The 25,609-nt window shown below is 36.9% G+C and overlaps 1 pseudogene; it reads right to left on the reverse strand.

Annotated features, from left to right (window-relative positions):
* Positions 1–1,008: 1,008 nt before the first annotated feature.
* Positions 1,009–10,718, reverse strand: LOC116134141 (annotated as a pseudogene).
* Positions 10,719–25,609: the final 14,891 nt, after the last annotated feature.

The raw sequence follows: 25,609 nt of genomic DNA on the forward strand, positions 1-25,609 counted from the left end.
TGCTAATCTTTTGTTAACTTCATTGATTTACCTCTTTTTTAATTTCTCTCAAGATAAATGTATGTGCTCCAAATAGAGGATGGATATAAAGACCTTGGAAGAGGAACATGCAGATCTTCTATCAGATAAGGCTGAGAATCTGGATTTGTGGGAATGCCTAAAGGACCATTGCAAGTCAAGGTAAATCAGTTGGTAGCTTTTTCTTTATCATACAGAAACTAAAGTATTTTAGGATTTACTTGATCAAAACCTGAAATGGCCTTTGTTTTTGACCAAAGCAAGGTTTAAAAAGAAAAGGTCCTCAGTTTGGGCTAAAATGAAACTCTTATACAGTGGGGTTTTGTTGCCATCGTTGTCAAACTCAATTACAGTTGAAAGTTTTTGCCTTCATTTGCTAAGATCATTCCGAATTCTAGTAAACGTGTGATTACTTTTTCTATATCAAATATCATATTCTATTGATGCTTCTGCTTGTTATAGGACTTTCCTATGTGCTGAAATGTGATTGTGAGAGGAATACAAGGTGGAAGTGAATCTTTAATTTTAGAAAAGTATAATAGCAATGAAACTAAACAACTCAAAAGGGCTGAAGAAACAAATTCGTGTGACAGGTAATCAAATGCAAAACAAACTAGGAATTGATCCTTAGAACTTATACTGCGAAGGGATTATATGATAAATGACTTTAGTTGTTAGCTCGGATCTAGTTCAATTGTTTTGATGTCATTTTACATTATGACATCTTTTGCTTATAGAGTATTTCCGAAATGTTATTTCAAATTGTGTTAAATTTTTAATAAGGAAATTATGCCATGTATACAAATTTACATTCCACATTATTCTATATTTAGTATTTTGTTGTACTTGTACAATTGAAATATCTCACAAGTTGAGATGTATATTCTTGTATGTATAGTACTTATATCCGTGCTTTTGCATTAACGATGAGAATATAAACACTTAAAGGAAAATATAGTAAAGATCATAATCACTTGATCTCAAGAACCTTCAGAGCTGTAAAGATATCCTGGGCTTCATAACTTCCCTCCGTATGGCAATGTTTGGGCTGTTTTGTGGAACTGAATCTTCTGTTTTAGAACTCTCTTCACCATGAAGAAGTTTCTCACTGCTACATTCCACGGTGCCTCTTACAATTACAGTTTGGAGGCCAGCCAGCAGGTTTTCATAGTCTGTGTCTCCTCTATCTCACACAAACATTACTGTTTTTGAAAGATCAATTCCCCACCTGATTAATAGATACCTGCACGGAACATGGTAGCAACACAAACGTACTGGAGATTTCAATTTTCACTTTACTACAATTGATTGGTCTTGGTCTTATATTATGATTCTGTACAATATTATGATATGCAGTGAAAAGAAGTCGAACCTTAGAGCTTGTTTTCTTGATGCAAATAGTGGTACCACGTTTAACCTTGATGCTGCATGTGTGTAGACAAGGTTGCATCGGAATCCTCTCATCTGCAGCCTTCGGCAAAGGTCATCTACTACTCTTCGAGTTTGCCATTTGTATGTTAAATTCGTCCTTAGTTTTGTCACCAAAAAATGCATCTGTCAAGGTATTACCTGCAATTTATATTAGTATTTTTGAACATTGTCACAAAAATCTTACATTGGCTCCTAGTTTTTTGCTGTAAGACTAGCATCTGGAATCGCACGCATCCACGTTCTCTGCAATGTCATCAACCTGAGCTCCATGTTCTGTCTTTGCAAGCCTAATCACCATTGATCTCTCATTCTCACCAGGCCATTTGTATTCTACATGGGCTTCGTAGTCCAAATCAGCCACCGTATCTCTCCACAGGTAATATAGTTCACTTCCACTGTTGCATATTATTGCATCGAAATCTTCTATATTTACTGGGCAGCTTTTGATTGCTTCCTGTCTCCCGTAAACTCGAACTGGTTACCAATGTTAAGAATCGTACAGTAATACAACCAATTGTCCTGATACCATGTTAAGAATTTAAATCTGCTCTGATACTATGTTGAAAATCGGAGGAGTAAAACATAAAAATAAGGAACAACGATAACAATATAAAATAGGCACACGATATTTTACGTGGTTCGGCATAACTCGTCTACATCCACGGATAAGAGGGTTTTCACTATAATAATATGAATACGATACAAATGTTTCATCACACCATCAACCTAGTACCTTTACTTAGGCAGACATCCCGTTCCCATGATGTTTAATACCCTTTGATATTTACTCGATACACGTAGCACCCTTATATCAAAATCTCTTGTATCCTCACATTCTCTCTTTCTTTACTTTCCTCTCTCATAACCTTGAATTGGTTCTAACTCACTTATTTATAGGTAAAATAAGATATTCTTATTCTACTAGGATTCATATTCCTATTCCTAATAGAACTCTTCTAATTTAAATTATTCTCCTATTTTAACTTAAATAAAGTCTTAAACCAATTCTTCTTTTCTAGTAAAACTCAAAGTAAAAGGAAAACAAAATATTCTTCAATTACAAATTCCTAAACTAGAAATTTGCTTAAAACTTAAATTCCTTTTCTTCTTGTTTGCTTTTTCTTCTTACTTGCCTTTCCTTCTTGATTGCCTTTTCTTCATGAATTACCAAAAAGTGTTCACATTCCAACACTCCTCCTGGAACCTTTTTGGTAATTCATCTTCTCAGCTTGTTCTTCATTCTCTTACTCCTCCTTTCTTCTACAACTTTAGCCTTCCACCCTTAGTGTTTGCTTTTTCTTCTTCAGCCTACCATCCTTAGTGCTGGCTTCTTCTCTCCAACCCATGTTAGAGTCTCTCCTTTTCTTCCTCAGGTTCATCTTCTCAAGAACCTCCTTCCTACCCAATGTGAGAATTTTGAAGTTGACCACCCTGCCTACTTTCTTCTGCTTTGGGTGCTCGGCGTGACACTCTCTCCCACCCAAATTCGATGACACCTTTGTCGTCATGGTCATCCTGTCGACCTCTCTCTTGAGGCGCTTGGCATGAGTCGGGTCAAGGATAGTTTGGCTCTGATAGGCCCCAAGTTTCATCTCCACCTTTGGTTGGAGTCTCGATGGCTTTCTCTCGTCAATCCTGTCGCCGACATTCTTGCAGACCATCACCCTTCAATTTTTGCTTCATCTTCCTTAGGCCCCTTCTCCCATAGGTCCCTTAAGAAAATAAGCTCTGATACCATGTTAAAATTGAAGGAGTAAAACATAAAAATAAGGAACAACAATAGCAACATAAAATAGGCACATGATATTTTACGTGGTTCGGCATAACTCACCTATATCCACGGATGAGAGGGTTTTCACTATAATAATATGAATACGATACAAATGTTTCATCACACATCAACCTAGTACCTTTACTTAGGCAAACATTCTGTTCCTGTGATGTTTAATACCCTTTGATATTTACTCGATACACGTAGTACCCTTACATCAAAATCCCTTGTATCCTCACATTCTCTCTTTCTTTACTTTCCTCTCTCATAACCTTGAATTGGTTCTAACTCACTTATTTATAGGTAAAATAAGACATTCTTATTCTACTAGGATTCATATTCCTATTCCTAATAGAACTCTTCTAATTTAATTTATTCTCCTATTTTAACTTAAATAAAGTCCTAAAACCAATTCTTCTTTTCTAGTAAAACTCAAAGGAAAAGGAAAACAAATATTCTTCAATTACAAATTCCCAAACTAAAAATTTGCCTAAAACTTAAATTCTTTTTCTTTTTGTTTGCCTTTTCTTCTTACTTGCCTTTCCTTCTTGATTGCCTTTTCTTCATCAATTACCAAAAAGTGTTCATAATCCAACAACCAATATGAAGCCTACTTTGGCCAAGCCTATACTTAATCCTACTGCTTTCATCACATTCTGGATTTTTTTTTGTAACTTCTCTGTGATATTGCCGTTGCTGTCATAGCAATCGACAACTATTACAAATAGCATCTGCCTTCTACTAGGAGTGTGAGTGACACTGGCACTGCCATTTAAGGAAGCCTTCTGGGTGTTGGCTTCAATGAGTTTTTTCTGTCGTGTTGCTGCATCAAGCACCCCATTAAGCTTGAAGTCTCCTTCTATGGAGAACTTTAAAGAAAGATCTTCCACATCCTTTAGAGTCACTCATTGGTTCTTTAGGAACTTTCATGATCTCAAGACGTGTGGTAGGGTGAGGTTCTTGTACTGTTCTACGTGTGAGAGGTAGTTACGACAGTGTTCTATCCATGAAAAGTGGTGGATATTCTTGAGTCCATTTTTTAGACAATCAGACCACATGTTTTTGTTAGCACTAGCTTTAGGAGGACATCTGCTGTGGCTTTCTGATCATGCGGGTCAATTAGGAGACCATTGTTAAGCACTTGGTAAAACAGATTCCTCTGTTACTATCAGTCTAAGTCATAAGGTGATACTATCATTAATTCATTAGGTGGCCAAAATTTCCTATCAAAGCTATTTTTGTCATAATTTCATAGTTTGGAGTGTTATACAATGAGGTATTTTTTTTAATTCTGCATAATTTTAGTCTAGGCATGCATTTCTTCTACCACAACTTTTTATGAAGGATGAGAAATTTGGAACCTTCACAATGTCCACAGGTCCCTCGTTCTCTGTGGCAACAATAGGAGGACCATAAGCAGTTGCCTGCAAGATACAAGTGGAATATATCAAGATTTTTTTTCATATATTTAGGCTTAAATGTTTATAATGCTTCAGAATTTTTTCTCGTCTATCAAGTGCTCCTTTTATAAGATTCAGAGTGTTACTAAGAGTTGAAGGATTCAGTCAATACAACATTTTAGAATGGAACATAGAGATACCTCGATGAGTGTGAGACCGAACGGTTCCACAAGAGTTGGATTGATGAAATCTCCTTTCAAGAGACAAAGCCTTCATAGAAGTACTGTTAGCAAATTTATCGTTGCTAGGAAGAGGAAAGAGTTAAAGTATGTCAACTTTTAGACATTAATCTAAGCTAATATGTTCTAAAAATATGGAGTTGCATAGATTGATTCGGCAATACAAGCATAATGAGCCTGAAGTACGCTGTTGATGAGTGTTTTCTTATATATTTAATCATCATTTCTTAAGTACCAAAGGTAGTCGTAGGTGTCCTTTTGATGCAATGACTAGTAAAATTCTAACCAACCAGGCAACAAGGATTCCGTGTTTTTGTAGAGCATTGGATAAAATGATGAACGATTTACCTTTGTTTTCACAGCAAAACGATAAATTTCAAGAACTTTGGATTGCTTATGATGCTTTGGATAAGCCACCTGATCGTACAAGTCGTACTTGTTGATGATCTTTAGAACAGTGGTAAGAACAGCTGAACTGATATTAGACATCTCTTCAATGTCATCTCTATTTCCTAGTATTAGTGTCGGCAATATTAATCCCTTAGTAAATTAGCTTGAAGTTTACCAATTCTGTCAAAGCCCTATTTATACGATAAGTCATTTAAGTGAAACACAATTTTTACCATGTTGGCTGGCTCTTGGAGGGGCCGGCACTTCCTAGAAGCCTTGAGCAATGTGGTGACATTTGTCTTAGGGTTAGGACGAGACAGTGCAAGTATAGTTGGCTTGTGAGGATTTGTGAAAAATCTCATTATCTGCAAAGGAAAATCATATTAAACAAATAGATGGTATTAAAACACATATACGAATCGGAATCACTTCGATGCATCAAGTTTAGTAATGAAGATTCAAGTTTGAGAAGAGAGAATGTTTGACCTTGGACCATATTGGAGGTAGATGCCTTCTGTTATTTCTATCAGAGGTAAGCAATGATTTGAGATTGGAATCACCTTCCAATGAATCTTGTGTTCATACGTAGCTGAAGTCCATCCCTGGTGGTATAACCTGATGCAACAAAAGTGATCAGCATGGGAATTACGAGCAAAGTGCGGATCAAGGTCATTCTCCGTACATAAAAAATTTCAGGACATTCTTATGTTAGTTAAGTTTGAGGTTAAACATACCACCATCCTTGTCTGGTGCTAGTCACCACCATTTCAGTAGCATCCAGCCCCATCTCTTCAGCTTCAATCCTCTTCATTACTTGTGTGTTGCATTTATGTCCTCAGGTAGCCGCCCTCGCTCAAGCAATTGTTCAAACTTGTTCTGCCCCAATGAGTGCCCTATCAGCACCATTGGCACGTTCAAGGCGCTAGAGATGTGAGCCTCTCCTGGATCGGTGTAGTGGCCATGGATCACATGGGGCCATGTTGGCTTTCCTCCATTCACTTGTTCACCTAGAGCCCTTGCCATGTTAATAATGTGGTTTATTGCACCATCAACAAATTCAGGTATGTGTTGCCAAAGTGACCCTTTTGCTATATACCTGTAACACAAACATTAAAGCAATTCTTCGGAAAATATTCAAAGTAAAAGCTTGGATCAGGCCAAGATTATTAGTTATTGCGAGCACCACAGGGGATGCGGATGATATAGGCTCCGCAACTGCCACTATCGTCGATAGGGCAAGACAACGTCTCAATGGTGAGGCAATTTGCCTTGTCAAGAGATCCACACGATGATCTCCTTTAGTGTTGGCCAAGGCTCTTGCAAGTTCAACGACATAGGAAAAATGTATCCAAGAATTAGATTAGAAATGTAGCGTGACCTTGTACCAGCTCAGTCAGGTTACCGTGCCAGTACAATCTAAATGTTCAAAATTTTAAAAATATAAATACACATTATGAAAATTAAAGAGATTAATGGTATTACAGTATTACCTAAAAATAATAAATAAAGAAAATGTGAAATTGTGAATAAATACCTGACCACCAGTATTAGAATCTCTTCTAAGCTTCATATTTTCTTCTCGTACCAACCCAAGCATACTACAAACAAAAAATTAAACATAATATAAATTTCTTAATAGTAATTCTCACCATAAGAAACTCTTTATTAATTCTCTCTATTTTAGGTTGTTGTACAACATAGAGGTAATGTTACTCTCATATGAAACTTTAGATTATGACTGGCAGGCATTCAATATGGCCCAGATGAAAAGTAATGTTACTCGAACATATCCATTACAAATAAATAAAGACATTGTTTTTTTTTTAATCTTTCATGAGTACTTATAACTTTCATACCCTATATTACATATGAGATTGCATGCTAACTGTTTACAATTACATTGGAACAAGTCTATGCGAACAAAATTATACATGTAAAAATGATTGCAAAATAACAGAATTACACCTGTTATTAACATTTGCAAGGACTAAGAAAAGTAAAATCTTTACAAATAAAAAATGAGTTCGAAATTACTGATAATATGGTCGAAGATGTTCAGCATTCCAAGCTCACGGTACTTTGGAACCATTCAGCCTTTTGAGATGATAAGTCTCCGGTCTTATCACTTTGGTGATGCGATATGGGCCTTCCCGGTTCAGCCCCAAAACTCCCGCACTTTCTCAATCTCATCATGTTCAACAAGTAAAATCAATAAAAATCAGAATAACCACACAATATGTGCAATAGCATATGAAAGCAACAACAATCAATTGATTAATCCATGGAAATCCGAATTAAATCAAAACCCTAACCCACAATGGGTTAGTTCATAGCTAAATCAACATAAATAGAAAGAAAAACAATAAATACAACAGTCAACATATTGTAACAAAGAGAAAAGAATTGAGATCTCCCCTGGTTGAAGAATCCACAAGATTAAATCTCAAATCTTCTCACTTTCTCCACAAAAATGTCAAATCTACTCTAAAGAAAACGAAAACCAGGCGACCTAGACGAACCCTCTCAAAATGGCAAAGTTTTCCTTAAATAGTTCACCCAAAAACCTAAAACTTTCCTAAAATAAAACTGTGCGTTTTGGAGAAAACAAAATTTCTCAGACTTCGCCACGGCGAAGAAGGAATTTCGCCGCGGCGACGAACTGAAGCTGAATCTTGCGCTTGGCTTCTTTTGTTGTGGCGAACCTTCCTGGAAATTTTGAATTTACAGAATTTCCCTCCACTTGCTTCTTTGCTTGAATCTTCGATCCTCGTTGCTTTCCCATTGGAACAAGCTTCATAGTGCTTTAACTTTGCTTCAGAACTTTCCCAAATTCTGAGATTCGCCGACTTCTGGGTCCAAAAACTCCAATTCGCTCATTATTCGCTAAAATGTCCGTTTTGGTCTGAAATAAAAAATATATGGAATTAAGTAGCAATTCAGGCATAAATGAGCTAAGAAGTATCCAAAATCTAGCCAAAAAGCCTAAATAAAATAGTATAATCCTTGGATTATCAAATACCCCCAAACTAAAGACATGCTTGTCCCCAAACATCAGGTACAAAACACGACAACAAGAAAAACAACTAACAAAGAAAAACACAAAACAACAAAATTGAAAATGAAATAAAAACATTAGACTCAACTTCACACAACAAGCTGCTTAGAATTTATACAAGTCTCAAAGGTTGTTGAAAAATTATTACTAAAAAATATTCAACACTCCAAGAAGTTATAAGCTCCATTGACTATCTTTTTCTATTGGTCCCCCAAGTAGGTGATCCCCACTTCAATCCACATTCCGACTTCCCGAACTATTTTATGCAGAAAAACAAAGTTTATCAAATAGCAGCAGACTCTATAGGCCTAAATATCGAACTACTCTCCACTAATGAGGATTAGACATTACTAAAGATCAAAAGATCTTTACGGGCTTGCAACATTAGGCTCGGTTAGTGGGCTTCAAAGAAAAGGAAAGGATAAACAAGACAAGAGAACTCGGTTTCCTTTACGCAAACACGAAGACTTAAATCAACTTCAACTTTCTTCCTCAACCACCACTTAAGATGTCAATCATTTTATAACCCTCAAACATGTGCAATTCTCATTTTTGCTACTACAATGCAGTTCTTGAAATAATTTTTTTTTTTTTTGAAAGCAACCATAATCAATTTGAGGTTAATTACCTCTCTTATTCTTCTTGCCCTTTTCACAACCCTCAAACTATTCTTTTAGTACATTCACACAACTCTCCAAGCTCTTTGTGTTTGCATTAGGTTTAGAATTCTCTTAAAGGTTGCCGACGTGTTTAGGGTGAAAGGTTTTGGGCATTATTGGTTTCACAAGAAAAAAAAGGCAATGATGGTTTCATAAGGCTTAAATGGGTCACTAGGGATAAAATTTATAGTCGGCTGGAAAGGCTTAAACGTTCCAAAAAACTGCCTAAATCACTTCCTTAATAATGTCTATTCCTAGAATTTCGCCTCAAGCACTTCTCTACTAGATTCTAGAGTCCACCAACATTATCAAGACTTTACCTAACCACATTAAATGAATGTAAGCATGCCAAAATAATGAAAATGGTGGTTGAACCACTCAACAAACCTCAAGCGAAATTCAGTCAACCCAACATAAACTTGAAGCAAGGCTTAACATTTTTCAACAATAAAATCCCAACAATCCTATTCTCTTCATGGACTTATGTAATTCATCATTGGCATAACACAACAAACATGAAAATAACTAAACATCTAAACAAAAAATAAAAAAAAATTTCAAATTTTTCCTACCCCCAAACTAAAGATGACATTGTTCTTATGTCACATTATGCACAAATTAGGAATAGAAAAACAAAATTTACAAAGGTACGAGATAGTTCCCTGATTAATCCGTGAATTTGGAGTTTCGCTCAACAGCATGCACACTCAATCCTTAGCTTTCTCATCACCATAATCTGTAAAACAATTGAAATACTGTAGTGTCTACTATGTTAGAAAATTTCACTGACTAATATGAAAATATTACAATCCTAATCTTGCCTTTACAACTACTAGGAAGTTAAAACAAAATTTAAACAATCCAAAATAAAAAGCAAATTAGTTCAATGTTCAAAATAAAAAAAGATGACAACTAAAATAAAGAAAAATAAACTACAAAACAGGTGCTCAGGTTTCATTCTTCGGCCTCCTCCTCTCTATCGGTGTCATCATTTTCTGAGTCGGAGCCCATCCATTCCTTTGAATCCCAGTCTTTCCATTGGAAGTTCGAAGTATCAATGTCGAACTTGGTGCAGCAGCTCTGTTGCAAATTATATATCATCCTGGTCTGGTCTGCTAGCTAATCTTGATGTCGTTCCATCCGTTTCATTGTATCCATCATCTTCTGCAGCAACTCCTTCATTGTGGCTATTGAACTAGATGATGTGGCAGTTGCTGTGGTTCTTCGTCTTTTCGTTCTGGATCTAGGTCCTTCACTGGTTGGATGTTCAAGATGCTTGTGAAAGTAGTTGGTGTCGAGGACTGGGACAGGATGGATAAGTGGTTCATCATCAGTCGCCTCGACCCCTACTCGAGTGCACAGCTCTGTAATGAGATATAGGAAAGCGAAGCTCCATCAACTTGGTTTGGTTGCATGTTGGATACTAGCCAGGATAATGTTTCCCACATCAATGCTCTTCCTTGTGGCAATAGAATAAAGCAACAATGCCTTCTCATAAGTCACTGTACTATAGTGCGTCTCCGACATCATCCTTGCACACACAAAGTACTGCCACAACCTAGCCATTGGTGTCAAATTAGTTCCCTTAATGCTCTTCCTGCCCTTCTTCGAAATCTCCCAAAAGGTATCCGATTTTGCTATAACCTTAAGTATCATCTCATCCTTAAACCGTCTCTTCCTAAATTCCCCATACTCATCACGGTCAATTTGAGGCAAGTTATAAAAATCATTGATGTCCTTCACATCAAATGGCATATCGGTACCCCTCACAAACACATGACCAAGATCACAATCAGGGAGGGTGGCATAAAACTCTCTCACTATCGGCTCTATGGCCGTGTGTGCAGGTTCACTCATAAATAACCCCCAATTTCTCCCTCAACTCCACTCAACAGCATGGCTCGGGGTCAATCCGCGCTCGGCAACAAATCCCTTATCTTTCCTTTGGATTGCTCCTTCATATCGTTGCCGAGCCTTATCATTAACAAATCGGTTGTCAACCTTTTTCCCTTTTCCTTTACCCCGGGACGGTGCTTTGAGCGGCATTTTCCCCAAACTACAAATCTAACTCGATAATTCAACACTAAGCATCCTACTATTAACCACAATAACTCCTGCAAAAACACCAAAGTTTTAAAAAATTACACCTAGACCCCTAAACTACGATTCTTCTAAACTCCACAAAACACTCCCAAATTTGAAAACCCAACCTCCTCAACACCACACAATTCAATATCCACACTTCTTCAATCAAAATCAAAGCACAAATAACACTAAAAATCCACAACTCACTCAAACAATCAAAATCTCAGATTTAAAACTCTAATAATCAAAATTGATCAATTAAAAGTTTGGAGAACTCGAAATCTTACCAAACCCAAGATGTATTCACCACCAATTTAACCAGATTCGGCCTAGATCACAAAATCCCCAAATTCTTGAACCTAAGGGTTTCCAACGAATTTCTTCAAATTTTCATAGAGATCCTTGTTAAAATGAGTTGTTTTGGTGTTTGTGAAGGTTAAAGAGTGAGGAAAAGTGATGGAAATTCACTGGAGAAGCTCTGGATTGAAGATGAAAAAGTTAAGCTCTCAGATGTGTTTGAAGCTTTTCGCGAAAATAAAGAGTCGTGGCTCATTATTTATAAAAAGCAGTTTTTGCCGCGATGAAGAACAAATTTCGCCACCGCGAAGTTTTTCATTTAGTTAAAAATTCAACCCAGTCGATGCCGTAGCAAAGAAACATTCTTTACTGCGGTGAAATTTTCCAAAGAGTATTTTGCCCCGGTGAAGAAAGTGCTTTGCCAGGGCGAAGGTTCCTTAGTTAAAATTCATTCAACCCTTTCTGCCGCAGCGAAGAAAATTGGGTCGCTGCAATGAAAAATTCCAGGGAGTACGTCGCCCCGGCGAAGAAAGTGCTTCACCGCGGCGAAAGTTCCTTAGTTAAAGTTCGCTTAACCCTTTTTGCTGCGGCAAAGAAAATTGTGTCACCGCGGCGAAAAATTTTGGGGAGTACGTTGCCCTGGTGAAGAACAAATTTCATCGCGGCGAAGTCTGGTACTTTTTGACTTCTGTTTTGTGAAAAAAAGTGCTTCAGCATGGCGAAGAAAATATGTTGCTGTTGCGAAAACTGGAAAATTTTCCCTTTTTTGCCTTAGTTTGAAAATTCACCTGAAACACCCAAAACACACAAAATCAAAATCATAAGAAAACTAAAAAAATTCAAATAACAAAACAATTGAAAAACAATTGAAAACACTTGGGTTGCTCCCAAGAAGCGCTTGTTTATAGTCAGAAGCCCGACTTTCTCAAGTCTTCATGTTGGGATGTCAAGTCGAATGGGGAATGACTTGCAACTCATCACCCCATCAATGTATGGCTTCAATAACTATCCATTGACCGTAAATGTGCCCTTTTCTTCATGTGACACCTCCACCACCCTATACGGGTAAATTCTTGTAACTATGAAGGGTCTAGACCATCTAGATTTAAGTTTTCCAGGGAAGAGCCTAAGTCTAGAATTATACAACAATACTTTCTGACCCACTTCAAAATTCTTCTTCCTGATATGCTTGTCATGCCACCTTTTTGTCTTTTCTTTGTAAATCCGAGCATTCTCATACGCTTTGTGATGGAACTCATCGAGTTCATTCAAAGTCAGCATCTTTTCCTCCAGAGCAGCTTGTAAGTCCATGTTTAGCTGCTTGACTGCCCAGTATGTCTTATGCTTTAGTTCCACCAGCAAGTGACATAACTTCCCATAGACCATCCTAAATGGGGACATACCAATTGGAGTCTTAAATATAGTGCGTAGGCCCATAATGTATCATCTAATTTCCATGACCAATCCTTTCTAGATGTATTAACTGTATTCTCTAGAATTCCCTTAAGTTCTCTATTCTACAGTTCCACTTGCCTGCTAATCTGTGGATGGTATGGTGTCGCTACTCTATGTTTCACTCCATATTTTCCCAACAGTGCATCTAATTGCCTATTACAAAAATGCGATCCTCCATCACTGATGATTACCCGTGGTACCCCAAATCTTAAGAAAATGTTTTTTCTCACAAAATTAACCACCACCCTGACATCATTGGACAGCAATGCAACTGCTTCCACCCATTTCGATACATAATCCACTGCTACCAAAATGTATATGTTCCCATAAGAATTTGGGAAAGGATCCATGAAGTCAATTCCCCACACATCAAACAGCTCAACAACTAGGATACTATTTAACGACATCTCATCGCTCTTTGAAATATTTCCACTCCGTTGACATTGATCACATTCTTGAACCATCCGGAAGGCATCCTTGAAAAAAGGTTGGCCAATAAAATCTAGATTGAAGGACCTTAGCTGCTATCCTAGTTCCTCCAAAATGACCACCCACTTCTCTCTCATGGCAATACTGTAGAATACTCTCCATCTTTTCTTCCGGTACACACCTACGTATCATCTTATCAGCATAATGTTTGTACAAAATTGGTTCTTCCCAGAAGTAATACTTTAAGTCAGGGAAAAACTTCCTCTTTTGCTGAAAGGTCATGCCATTCGGAAGCACTCTCGATGACAAGTAGTTTACAAAATCTGCATACCACGGTGCTTCTTCCACTCTCATCAATTTCTTATCCGGGAAAGTTTCTTTGATATGGGGTTCCTCTTCACTTCCCTGAATTGGTCGTTCAATCCTTGACAAATGATCCACCACCACATTTTCTGACTCCTTTTTATCTCGGATCTCCAGCTCAAACTCTTGTAGTAATAGGATCCATCTTATCAGCCTCTGTTTTGCTTCTTGCTTTGCCAAAAGATGCTTGAGTGCTGAATGATCCGCGTAGATTATCACTTTAGCACCTAGCAAATACGAACGAAATTTGTCAAATGAAAAAACCACAACTAATAGCTCTTTTTCAGTAGTGTTGTAATTTAACTATGCATCAGTGAGTGTCTTGCTAGCATACTAAATTACATGCAACACTTTGTTCTTCCTCTGTCCTAAAACTACTCCTAGTGCAAAATCACTGGCATCACACATCAATTCAAACGGTAATCCCCAATCAGGAACTGCACTGATAGGCGCAAACATTAATAATTTTTTAGAGTTTGAAAGATATGCATGCATTCATCGTCAAAATTAAAAGCAACATCTTTAATCAGTAAATTGCAAAGGGGTTTAGAGATTTTAGAAAAATCCTTGATAAATCGTCTATAAAACCCCGCATGCCCCAAGAAACTCCGAACTACCTTAACATTTGCAGGTGGTGGCAGCTTCTCGATCACTTCTGTTTTTGCTCGATCCACTTTGATGCCATCCTTTGAGATTCTGTGACTGAATACTATTCCTTCCTGTACCATGAAATGGCATTTCTCCCAGTTGAGCACTAAGTTCATCTCCTGACATCGCTGCAAAACAAATGAGAGATTAGATAAGCAATTGTCAAAAGATGAACCAAAAACAGAGAAGTCATCCATGAAGACTTCTATGAACCGTTCCACCATGTCACTAAAGATAGACGGCATGCATCTCTGAAATATGGCCGGTGCATTGCATAATCTAAAAGGCATCATTCTGTAAGCAAAGGTGTCATAGGGACAAGTGAAAGTTGTCTTCTCTTGATCTTCAAGAGCAATGGCAATTTGATTATATCTTGAAAAACCATCCAGGAAACAATAGTAAGCATGCCCTGCCAATCTCTCCAACATTTGATCGATGAAAGGAAGTGGAAAATGATCCTTCCTTGTCGCTTCATTCAATTTTCGGTAGTCAATGCACACTCTCTAACCAATGACTATCCTAGTTGGTATCAATTCATTGCTCTCATTTTTTATCATTATGATACCTCCTTTCTTCGGAACCACTTGCACCCCGGGCTCACTATGACTGTTTTGAAAGTGGTGGGCTAATGATGCCGGCTCTAGAAGTTTCCACGTGGCTGTCCTCTTGATCTTTCGGAGCAATGGCAATTTGATTATATCCTGAAAAACCATCTAGGAAACAGTAGTAAGCATGCCCTGCCAATCTCTCCAACATTTGATCATCAAGTATCTTATGCATGCAAAACGATGGAGAGATGCCTCTAATATCCGAAATAGTCCAACCAATTGCTGATCTATGTTCCCTTAACACCCGAATCAATCGCTGTTCTTCCAATTTGCTCAACCTTGAATTGATGATTACTGGGAAGGTTTCGAATTCACCAACATACACATACTTAAGGTGAGAAGGTAAAGGCTTTAGTTCAAGTTTTGAAGGTTCTTCCTTTCTTTCCTTTTCCTTCTCTTTCTCAAAATCAAATTCCTCGAACTCTAGATCTTGCCTATCATCCATTGGCTGAAGTGCCTCCAACAATCTGGCACATTCATTCTTTTCCGGCTCATCTACCTCTATTGTTCTTTATTTGGCAATACATGCTTCTAGAGGTAGTTGCAAAGTGTTTTCTTCAATAGCCTCTACTACTAGTCTATCCACCACATCTACACTAAAGCACAAATTCGACTCAGATGGAAATTTCATAGCCTCAAAAACATTGAAAGTTACTATTTCATCTTGGACTCTTAACTATAACTTTCCTTCTTGCACATCAATGAGAGCTCTTTCGGTGGCTAGAAATGGTCTTCCCAAAATGAGAGGCCTTTCCTTATCCACCTTCACCAACACATCTTCAACTATACCCCTTGGATGTTTGATGGATCTATCTGCAAGCTGTAACGACATGGTCGTTGGCTTCACTTCACCAATTCCCAATCTCCTGAAAACAGAAAAAGGCATTAGATTGATGCTTGCACCTAAATCACATAAAACTCTATTAAAAGTAATGTTTCCTATAATACAAGGGATAGTAAAACTCCTTGGATCTTTGAGTTTTGGGGCTAGCTTCTTCTGGAGAATGGCACTACTCTCCTCCATGAGCATCACTGTTTCCTCATCTTCTAACTTCCTTTTTTTTTGATAAAATCTCCTTGAGAAATTTCGCATAGCTCGGCATCTGTTGTAATGCATCTGCAAAAGGAATGTTAATGTGTAGTTTTTTAAATATTTCAATGAATTTGGAAAACTGCTTATCCTGATTTTTCTTTTTGAGTCTCTGAAGAAAAGGCACGGGTGGAGTGTGATGTGCCAACTCTGGTGGTATCTCAGGGAATGGCAATTTCTCTTTCTTTTGTCTTTGCCTCTCTTCCCGCTTTTGTTCATCTTCCTTAGAACTGGTTGGTTTCTCTTCAACAATTATTTCTTCATCAACTTTCTCATCGGACTCTCCTTTTCCCTTGATGGGCTTTCTTCTTTCCCTAATTGTTCCACCTTTTCCAAGACTGTCCCACTCCTCAGAATTATTGCATTTGCTTGCTCACATGGGTTAGTCACTGTGTTGCTTGGTAGGAAACCTTGTGGTCTCTCATTTAGCTTATTAGCCAATTGACCCAACTGTACTTCCAAGTTCCAAATGGATGCCCCTTGATTTCTAAAATTCGTCCTAGTCTCATTCATGAAACTTGTGGTCTCTTGCATAAACTTTCCAAACATGTCCTCCAGTTTTGTCACTCTTTGTTCTCCTGGTTGATTATTCATTCCTCCTTGGTTGTTTGGCATTGCTCTTTGGTTCCATTGATTGTTCTGCTGATTTTGATTGCCCCAAGACAGATTCGGATGATTCCTCCAACCAGGATTATATGTGTTGGAGAATGGATTGTTCGGTTGCCTTTTATTTCCTGCCAAGTAGTTAACCTATTCTGACGATGAGGATGCTGAAGCAAACGTGTTGCCCACTTGACATTCACTGCTCACATGACTACCTGCACAAAAATCACAAGTTAGTTGAGGTGCTTGAATAGAGTTTACGTGCATATTTCCCAACTGTTTCTGAAGTGCTGTGAGTTGGGCTGAAATGGTCATGTATGTATCAACTTCATGAAGACCCATAGATTTCTTTGGCTGCATGCTCACATTTGGCCTTTGATAGTTGTTGCTTGACAATACTTCAAGCAACTCATGAGCTTCTTCTGGTTTCTTATTTTGCAAAGCTCCTCCCGATGCTGCATCTACTATAGTTTGCACACTAACCATCAATCCGTTATAAAACGTTTGGACTTGCATCCAAACTAGCAACCCATGGTGTGGACACCTCCTTAGTAATTCCTTGTATCTTTCCCAAGCCTCATATAATGATTCAGACTCTTCCTGTAGAAACGATGTGATATCCATTTAATCATCTTCGCTGATTTTGTGGAGGAAAGAATTTGGTCAGGAACTTCTGTGCTAATTCGTTCCATGTTGTGATCGTTCCTGATGGTATCCATTAACCATCCCTTAGCCTTATCCCTCAATGAAAACGGGAATAGTCTCAATCTGATGGCGTCATTTGACACTCGTTTGACTTGAAGGTGTCGAAATTTCTAAAAAGTTTGCAATATGTTGATTTGGATCTTCCTTCAAATCTCCGATTTGCAAGAAGAAAGAAAAAAAAAAAAAAAGAAAAAAATAGAAAAGAAAGAAAGAAAAAAAAAAGAAAAAAATAGAAAAGAAAGAAAGAAAGAAAGAATAGAAAGAAAGAAAGAAAAGAAAGAATAGAAAGAAAGAAAGAAAAGAAAGAAATAAATAAAGAAAAAGAAAAAGAAAACAGAATAAGAAAAATAGAAAAGAAAATGAATAATCTATGCATTTGTGCGTTTGCATCATGAATATGCATAATACCATGCTCATTATTATGAGTAGTGAAAAATTAGAAAATTGAGAGAAAAACAGTGAGCAAAACAGAGAAAGAATGAGAAAGAATAGAGAGAAGAACAGAGAAAGAATAGAGAATAATCTGGAAATGTGATGTAAGGAAAGAAAATTCAGAACTTAAGCAACGGAGAGAGAAGGGTAGCATAGCGGGTTTACTTACTGAGCAATTAGTGCTCACTCCATTGTTTTTAATGCTTTTGCAGGTAATAGGTGAGTTGCGGTCGCTCAGAACATCATGCAGTGCAAGGCTTGGGTTACATTGTCAAGTTGCTATTTTGAGTATATTTTGTAAATATTGTATATAAAGAAAAATTAAATATGGGCCCATACTTTATTACTCGTTTATAGGTGTATTTTCTTATATACATATTTTTAATTAGTTTTGCTGATTATTTTACGAGTATACTAGCTAGAAGGAAAGTATTACACTATATGATGAGGAGCCTGTGGGTCACACACATAGAAGATAATTTAAGAATCAGTTTGTGCAAGGGGCATTTTCGTCTTTTAAGACGAAAGGGTATTTTGGTTATCTCACAATGCAATTGAATTTGCTGCGGTTGTTGCCTATATTTAATTTAATATTAAAATTAAATTAGTGAGATTATATTTAACTTGAATTATTATTGTTAATTAAACATTAATATATTTTATAATAATAATTAATTTAAAATAAAAATACCACAAGAGGGGTGTTTGGATACAAGGGTTGGAGTCCATGCCTATTCCTCATTGGAATAGGGTTTTCACACATGCACTATATAAGTGCATGTGTTTGTTATAGAAAATGATTTATCTAATTTTTCATTCATTGAAAGGAAAAAGGGCAGCCCCCTTTTGTCTAACCCTCCCACATTTCCTCCTTGCCTTTTTGGATCAAAGTTTTCTTTGATTTCAAGTTGATTCTTGAAGCCAATAGAGGATCTAGCAAATCCCTCTTTGGTTCTTCAGATTTTCTTCATGTGGATCACCGTTCGTTCGATCCTATTCTTAGATCAGTAGCGAAGTAGATTAGGAGACATTAGAAGGAGCCTCCAAACGTGCGTAAGATCTCTGATCCTTGTTTGGATTAATGTTATATTTGTTCTTTTCAATTTAAGCATGTAAAATATATACATATCAGACCCTGATCTTGGGTTATTCAGAGTAATCGATGGGAAATATTTTTGTTTTTCACTACATTTACCCACCTATTTACTTACAGTTACATAGTCCAGTTTAAGGGAGAGTATTAGTATAATTGGGTGTGTTTGCAATCTTTTAGAGTATGTGTTTGTTACTCATATGTGGTGTCTTTTGTAAAATCTAAAACTAGAAGGTTAAAACTCTGCATTTTAACCCAATGACTCTATATAAATTAGCTGGCTTCTTGTAACAGATTCTGATATGGAATACAGTAACTTTTTAACTTGTTTCCACTCTTCTTGTCTTGCTCTTAAAGTCATTCATGGTATGAAAGCCCTAGACCAATGCCAATGTGCTTTTTGATCCTAATTTCTACTAATTTAGCTCCTAGAACAATGGAAATGGAGAATGATTTCACTATTTCAAACAATTCAAACATCCCTCCCACTCTACCATCAATTTCAGTAAAGTTGTAGGAGAAGAATTATACCTTTTGGCAATAACTAAGTCTCCCAGCTTTGACTTCACATGGCCTTGATGGCTCCGTGACTAGAGAAAAGAGATGTCCTCCGCTATTTTTGGTCAAAAAGGCAGAAGGTTCTGACAAATCAGTGAAGAGGTCAAACCCTAGCTACTTTGCTTGGAAAAAGATTGATCAATTCCTAGTAAGTTGACTCTTATCCTCTATGTTTGAAGCTATGTTTCGTCCTGTAGCTAAATGTAGTATCTCTTATGAGATTTGGAACTTGTTAGAACTACATTTTCAATCAGTGGCTAAAGCTAGAACCTTACATTTGTGTAATATGCTACAAAGTACTAAGAAAGACTCTACCAGTATAAGTGAATATGTGTTAAAGATGAAGAAGCTAGGTGATGAATTAACTTCGAGTGGTGTTCATATACGTGATGAAGAATTGTCACTGTACATTTTGGATGGGTTGGGGCTGGAATACGATGTAGTAGTGGCTAACCTTGTTGTAATTAGTAGTCAAATGACTCTGCAAGAGGCATGATTCCTGTTGCACAAGCATGAAATAAAACTGGAATTCTTTTACAAATTTCTATGATCAGGTGGCCTCAGCTCTAATGGTTGTTAAACAGGTTTCCAATGAGTCTGCTTTAACCTCTCAAAATTTTAATTTGAACACTCAACAGATGGTTAATTTTCCCTTGCAACATCAAAATCTTCCTTTCCCACAACATTAGACTTTTAGTCCTTAATAAGGTCCTGTTATTCCTTAATACTTTGGCAACAATGTGAATCAAGCAAGTTTCAGACCTGAATTTCACCAGCCTTATCAGCAAACAAATACAGATAATTTACAGTTCCTTTATCCTCTGCCAAATTCATCTATAATCCCCAAGGAATGAGAGGTTGAGGCAGGGGAAGAGGCTATTATTGACCGAGAATTATTTGTCAAGTCTATGGTGAAGGAGGGTATACTACCCTTCAATGCTATCATAGGTTTGATCATGGCTTTCAAGGCTCTGTCAATCTTGGATTACCTAACCAGCTAACATCATAGGGATCTTTTTAGTATCAAGTTACTAATACAGCTCAAGCTTTGTTGACTAGCATTATGACAGGTCCATCTGGACAGAATTCTGCTTCTACATTTATTCCTTCCAATCCTGTTTATTCTAGATATGTTAGACCTAATTAATCTCAACAAAATATGGCTTACCATCCTAGTTTTCCGGTAAACTCTACCTCAGCTTCTAGTTCAAGTTTAGTCCTAGGAAGGGGATACTCATCTACATCATCCATAATAGCAAACTCTTCAAACATACCAGCTACTACTCCTCAAGTGCTCACTGACCAGACTTGGTATGTGAACTCAAGAGCCACAAACCATATGACTGCCGATGCAATGAACTTAGTGGTTAAAAACAACTATCAAGGAGGCTCTACAGTACAAGTAGGGAATGGCCAAAATGTGTAATACTTTCTTTGTAACTAGTATACTTGGAAAATATACTATGATAAAAATACATAAGCATAAAATATGTGAAGTAATGAACCCAAAAATTTCCTTTACTATATAAACGTATAATTCTTTACATAACAAAAGTATCATATACATAGCTTAAAACAGTAGACAGTAGTGCCATTTCTCTCTGCTTCTCGACGTCCATCCGACCACTTCTCACCTATCTCTTGCAAAAACATTTAGAACATACGAGTTGAGTACTAGTTGCTCAGTAAGTAAATCCGCTACACTAATCTTCTATCTCCGTTGCTCATATTCTGAATTCTTTCCTTACTTTACTCTTTTTTCTTCTTCTTCCTTCTCTCTTTGTTCTTTCTTTATTCTTTCACTCTTTCTAGTTCTCACTCTTGTTTCATTCTAACTTTCTTTGTTCTTTCTTTCTAGTTCTCTCTGTTCTTCTTTCTTCTAATTTCTCACTACCTATGATAGGAATCATGGTATCATGCATAGGTATGATGCAAATGCACAAATGCATAGAGATGCATTTTCTTTCTTCTTTTCTGTTTCTTATTCTCTTTTCTTTCTCTTTTCTATGTTTTTTTCTTTTTTTCTATTCTTGCTTTATAATCTTTCTTTCTTTTCTTTTCTTTCTTTTCTTCTTCTTCTTCTTCTTCTTTTCTTTTCTTTTCTTTCTTCTTTTTTTATTTTCTTTCTTGCTTGCTTATTCTTTCTTATTCTTTGCTGATCGGACTCGGTTGATGCATGGATTTGGAACCTTGGCCGTGTGAGTGAGTACAGTCTTCATCTACATGCACTCTTATGGACTATACAAATTCTTTTCTTCTTAGGCCACTCATTTAAGGTGGCGTGCATATAGGTATTTTCTTCTAGGTATAGCCCTCATCCACATGCACTCTTACAGGCCGTACAAATTCTTCCTCTTATTCTTCAGCCACTCACTAAAGGTGGCGTGCATGTGGGAATCTTCTTCTTCTTTTCACTCACGGGTTCCCCATCGCAACAACCTGTTCTTTTCTTCTTTTAAAGCATTCTAGCTTTTTCATTCTTTCTCTTTAGTCTTTAAGTTCTTTATTCTTTAGTTCCCATACATATGCATATGTTTACATGTAGATGATTCATGCTTAATATTCTTTCTAAATGCAAATATTTATTGCAAGCATGCCATGTAGCATAAAAATAAGTCTTTCTCTACCATCTACAAGCTTATAACAAGATCACTAATAAATATACTCATACATACACTTCTCTTAGACATTTCATCAAACATAATGCATGCAGACTAAAATTCTATTTTAACTATACGTCTACTTCTTTCTCAAACCACCAATATTTGGAGTAAAACTCCCTTAAAACAATATTAAACCTGGCCAGGAAAACACTTCATAAATTCTACTCAATCTCTTTCTAAATTCAACCAAACTTCCATCAATCACCATGCAACAAACTCCACTTCTCATGGCTAAAGTATACTCATCCATAACCATCAATCTTATCAACAATTCTCAAAATCATAAGCTTACACATACATGTATAAAGTCGCTACATCAATTGATTTCTCAAATCATAACTTCGGTGGGATTTACTTACCTAGAGCTTGAATAAGTCCACTAGAATCTCTCTCTCCTTGGTAGACTTGTTCTTTCTGTAAAACCCTTGGAATGCTTAGGAATGAATCTGTACCAAAAATCCAACCAAAAGTCCTTTAAAATGCCTTGAAAATTGATGAAGGAATTGAGAGAATTTGAGAGGAAAGGGTGGCGTGTGAGGGAGTAGAGAATGATAGTGTTTTCGTGCTTGAACCCTTAATATCTCATATTAATAGGCATACTTTCCCATTTTGCCCTTACACTCTCTTGAAAATTCCATCTTTGCCCTTTAGTCAATTACAAAAATGCCCTTACCTTCATTGTATTCTCCATAAAATTTCCTTACTTTTCACTCCCCACATTTACAACTAATTAGGGGTAGAATGGTCACTTTGCCCTTAAGGAAAATTCTCTAGAATTTTCTCAAGAATTCCAGCTAGCTTTTTGCCTCGGCGAAGCTTTTTCTTTGCCTCAGCGAAAAATTCTAGAGCATAAGTCGTCGCGGCTAACTTTCTTCTTCGCCGCGGCGAAGTCTGCAATTCCCAACTTTGCCAATCCTCCACCTTAAAATAGGCAAAACTAAGGGCAAACAAACAAAACTAAGGGCAAACAAGCATAAATAAGCTACATAACTCAAGGTGGGCGTTACAAAATGTGCCTATTACTCACACAGGTGAGTCTTTATTGCCTTCTACCACTTGTCCTTGGTTATTGCATCTTAGGAAAATGTTGTGTGTTCCACATATTGCAAAAAATTTACTTAGCATTTCTCTTATGACTAGAGATAATGATGTAATAGTGGAATTTTATTGTTACCATTGTCTTATAAAGGATAAGTTCACCAAGATGGTGTTACTTTGAGGATCCTCAAAGGATAGACTATATCAATTGCAAGTATCCCTTCCTACAGTTGGCTCTGCTTTTATCTCATCCTCAACTCCACAAATTGTCAGTACATCTGCTGTACCCTCTACACTTGCTATATCTACTACGTCTTTGGATACTACATCATCAACCACCTATTCTACTGTGGTTTCCTTTAGTACAAATAGTGTCTCAATAAAATAGTAGTGGCTGTTCTGGAATAAGTCTTAGTTCAATTTCATGTATGGCTTCTAATAATTTTGATGTAAAAGGAAAATTTACTAGCTTGTGGCATGCTAGATTGGGTCACCCAAATGAAAAGAATTTGAAGATTGTAATGAATAAAGTCAATGTAGCTGGTTCTTTTGGAAATAAAATGCCCTTTTGCGAAGCTTGTCAATTTGGAAAAATGCAACAAGCCTTTTTTCTTTTATCAGTATCTAGCACTAATGGTCCTCTTGAATTGGTTTATTCTAACTTATGGGACCTGCACCAATTTGTTCTTCTGAAGGTTTTAAATATTATAAGCTTTTTGTGGATGACTTTAGTAGGTACATGTGGATTTATCCATTGAAACTGAAGTCTAAGGCCATTACTATTTTCAAGCATTTTCGTAGTTTGGTTGAGAGACAATTTGAAGTAAAGTTGAAGAGTTTTCACACTGACTGGGCTGGAGAGTTTAGAAAATTTACAAAGTATTTGCAAGAGCAAGGGATTATGTTTAAACACCCTTGTCCCTATCTCCATCAACAAAATGGAAGGGTAGAGAGGAAGCATAGAATTGTTACTAAATTTGGATTAACTCTCCTAGCTCATGCTGCCATGCCCCTTTATTTTTGGTGGCAAGCTTTTTGTATAACTGTGGTTATAGTCAACAGGTTACCTTCATCTGCTATTGAAAATTCCTCTCCATTCCAGAAGTTGTTTCACTAGGAGCCCAATTATAAGTACTTTAGAGTCTTCGGGTGCTACTGTTATCCATTCATTAGGCCTTACCAACGACATAAGCTCTCTTATCACACTGAAGCATGTGTATTCTTAGGATATAACTCCTCTCACAAAGGATACAAGTGTTTATCTCTTTTAGGAAAATTGTATATTATCAAACAAGCTAAGTTTAATGAGTTTGACTTCCCCTTTAAACATAGCTTTTAGTGTCATTTGGTTAAGAATGTTGAACTTACAGGGTTATCTTCATCACCTCAATCAGTAGAGTTCTCTTCTTCTTGGACACTACCACGTTGTGTTGATTGTGAGTTACCAACTGATGGTGTTTCTTTGACTGATGCAATGTCACCAGCTAGAGATGATATAGCTAGTCCTCAATTACCTACTGTTAATGTTCCTTCAATGACTACAGTGTTACCAGCTGGTAATTATTGAGTGTTAGAAATGCATAATTATTTAGTGATTTGGGGATGAAATTGTAAGGAATTTAGGGTTTAATGTATGATTTATGATGTGAATTCTTGCATGTTTTGTTATCTTCCAGAATCACAGGTTGTGTGTGTTTTTTAGGTAGTCAAGTGCAAAAGAATGGATTGTTCGTGCTTGTGTTGGTGTTCGGACATCCTGGACTCGTTTGAGTATGGATAAATCAAGGCGAGAAGTAAAAGTGTGAAATTCTGACTTTCCGCCATGGCTCAATTTACTGAGGTGTAGCGTGAACAAGCCGGGGCACAATTCAACTGAGCCGCAATGTAAATGCGCCAGGGCTCAATTCAAACATGCCAAGGTGCAATTAAACTGAGCCGCGACGTAAATAGCGTAGAATGTAAAAATGTCGCATTTCCAACCCTAATTTCAGCAACTACTATTTACGTTTTCCATTTTGTCTAAAAACTATATAAAGGTATCTTTAGTCCGTTTTTAGGGAGTTTTAGGTTTGATATACACATTTAGGGAGAGAATATATTTGGGGCTTCTTGGAAAGGTGGAGCTTGGAGAGGAGACGAGGTTCTCTTTCTCTCCTCCTCCTTTTTTCTTCATGATTATGGTTCAAGGTGTTGTTGTTTCTTTTCCTTTATGTTGTATTTTGTTTTCTAGGAATTTAATGTAATCAAATTACTTGTGTTTTATTGTTATTCTATTTGTTTAATCCATTCAATCATGTTCTAGATTCATTCATTGGTCTTAAATTCAATCTTTAGTTGATATTAGAGCTTGATCAACCTTGATGTTAGTTAATAGATTGTGTGAGACAAGATTGGGTGTGGAATGATTGATTTTTAGCCCTACCCGGTATAGATTGGTTATTGTCTTTAAGATCTTCTTGTACTTAATGGGTTTTCATTAATAGACTAGGCTATACGCCACTAGCTAGTTTAGTTATGGAAATAGTAGGTTACTTTGAATGGCCGCAGCAATACCTGAGAAACGAGAGACACTGTGCCTA

Source organism: Pistacia vera, unplaced genomic scaffold (assembly GCF_008641045.1).
Source record: "Pistacia vera cultivar Batoury unplaced genomic scaffold, PisVer_v2 Contig283, whole genome shotgun sequence".
Classification (NCBI taxonomy): Eukaryota; Viridiplantae; Streptophyta; class Magnoliopsida; order Sapindales; family Anacardiaceae; genus Pistacia; species Pistacia vera.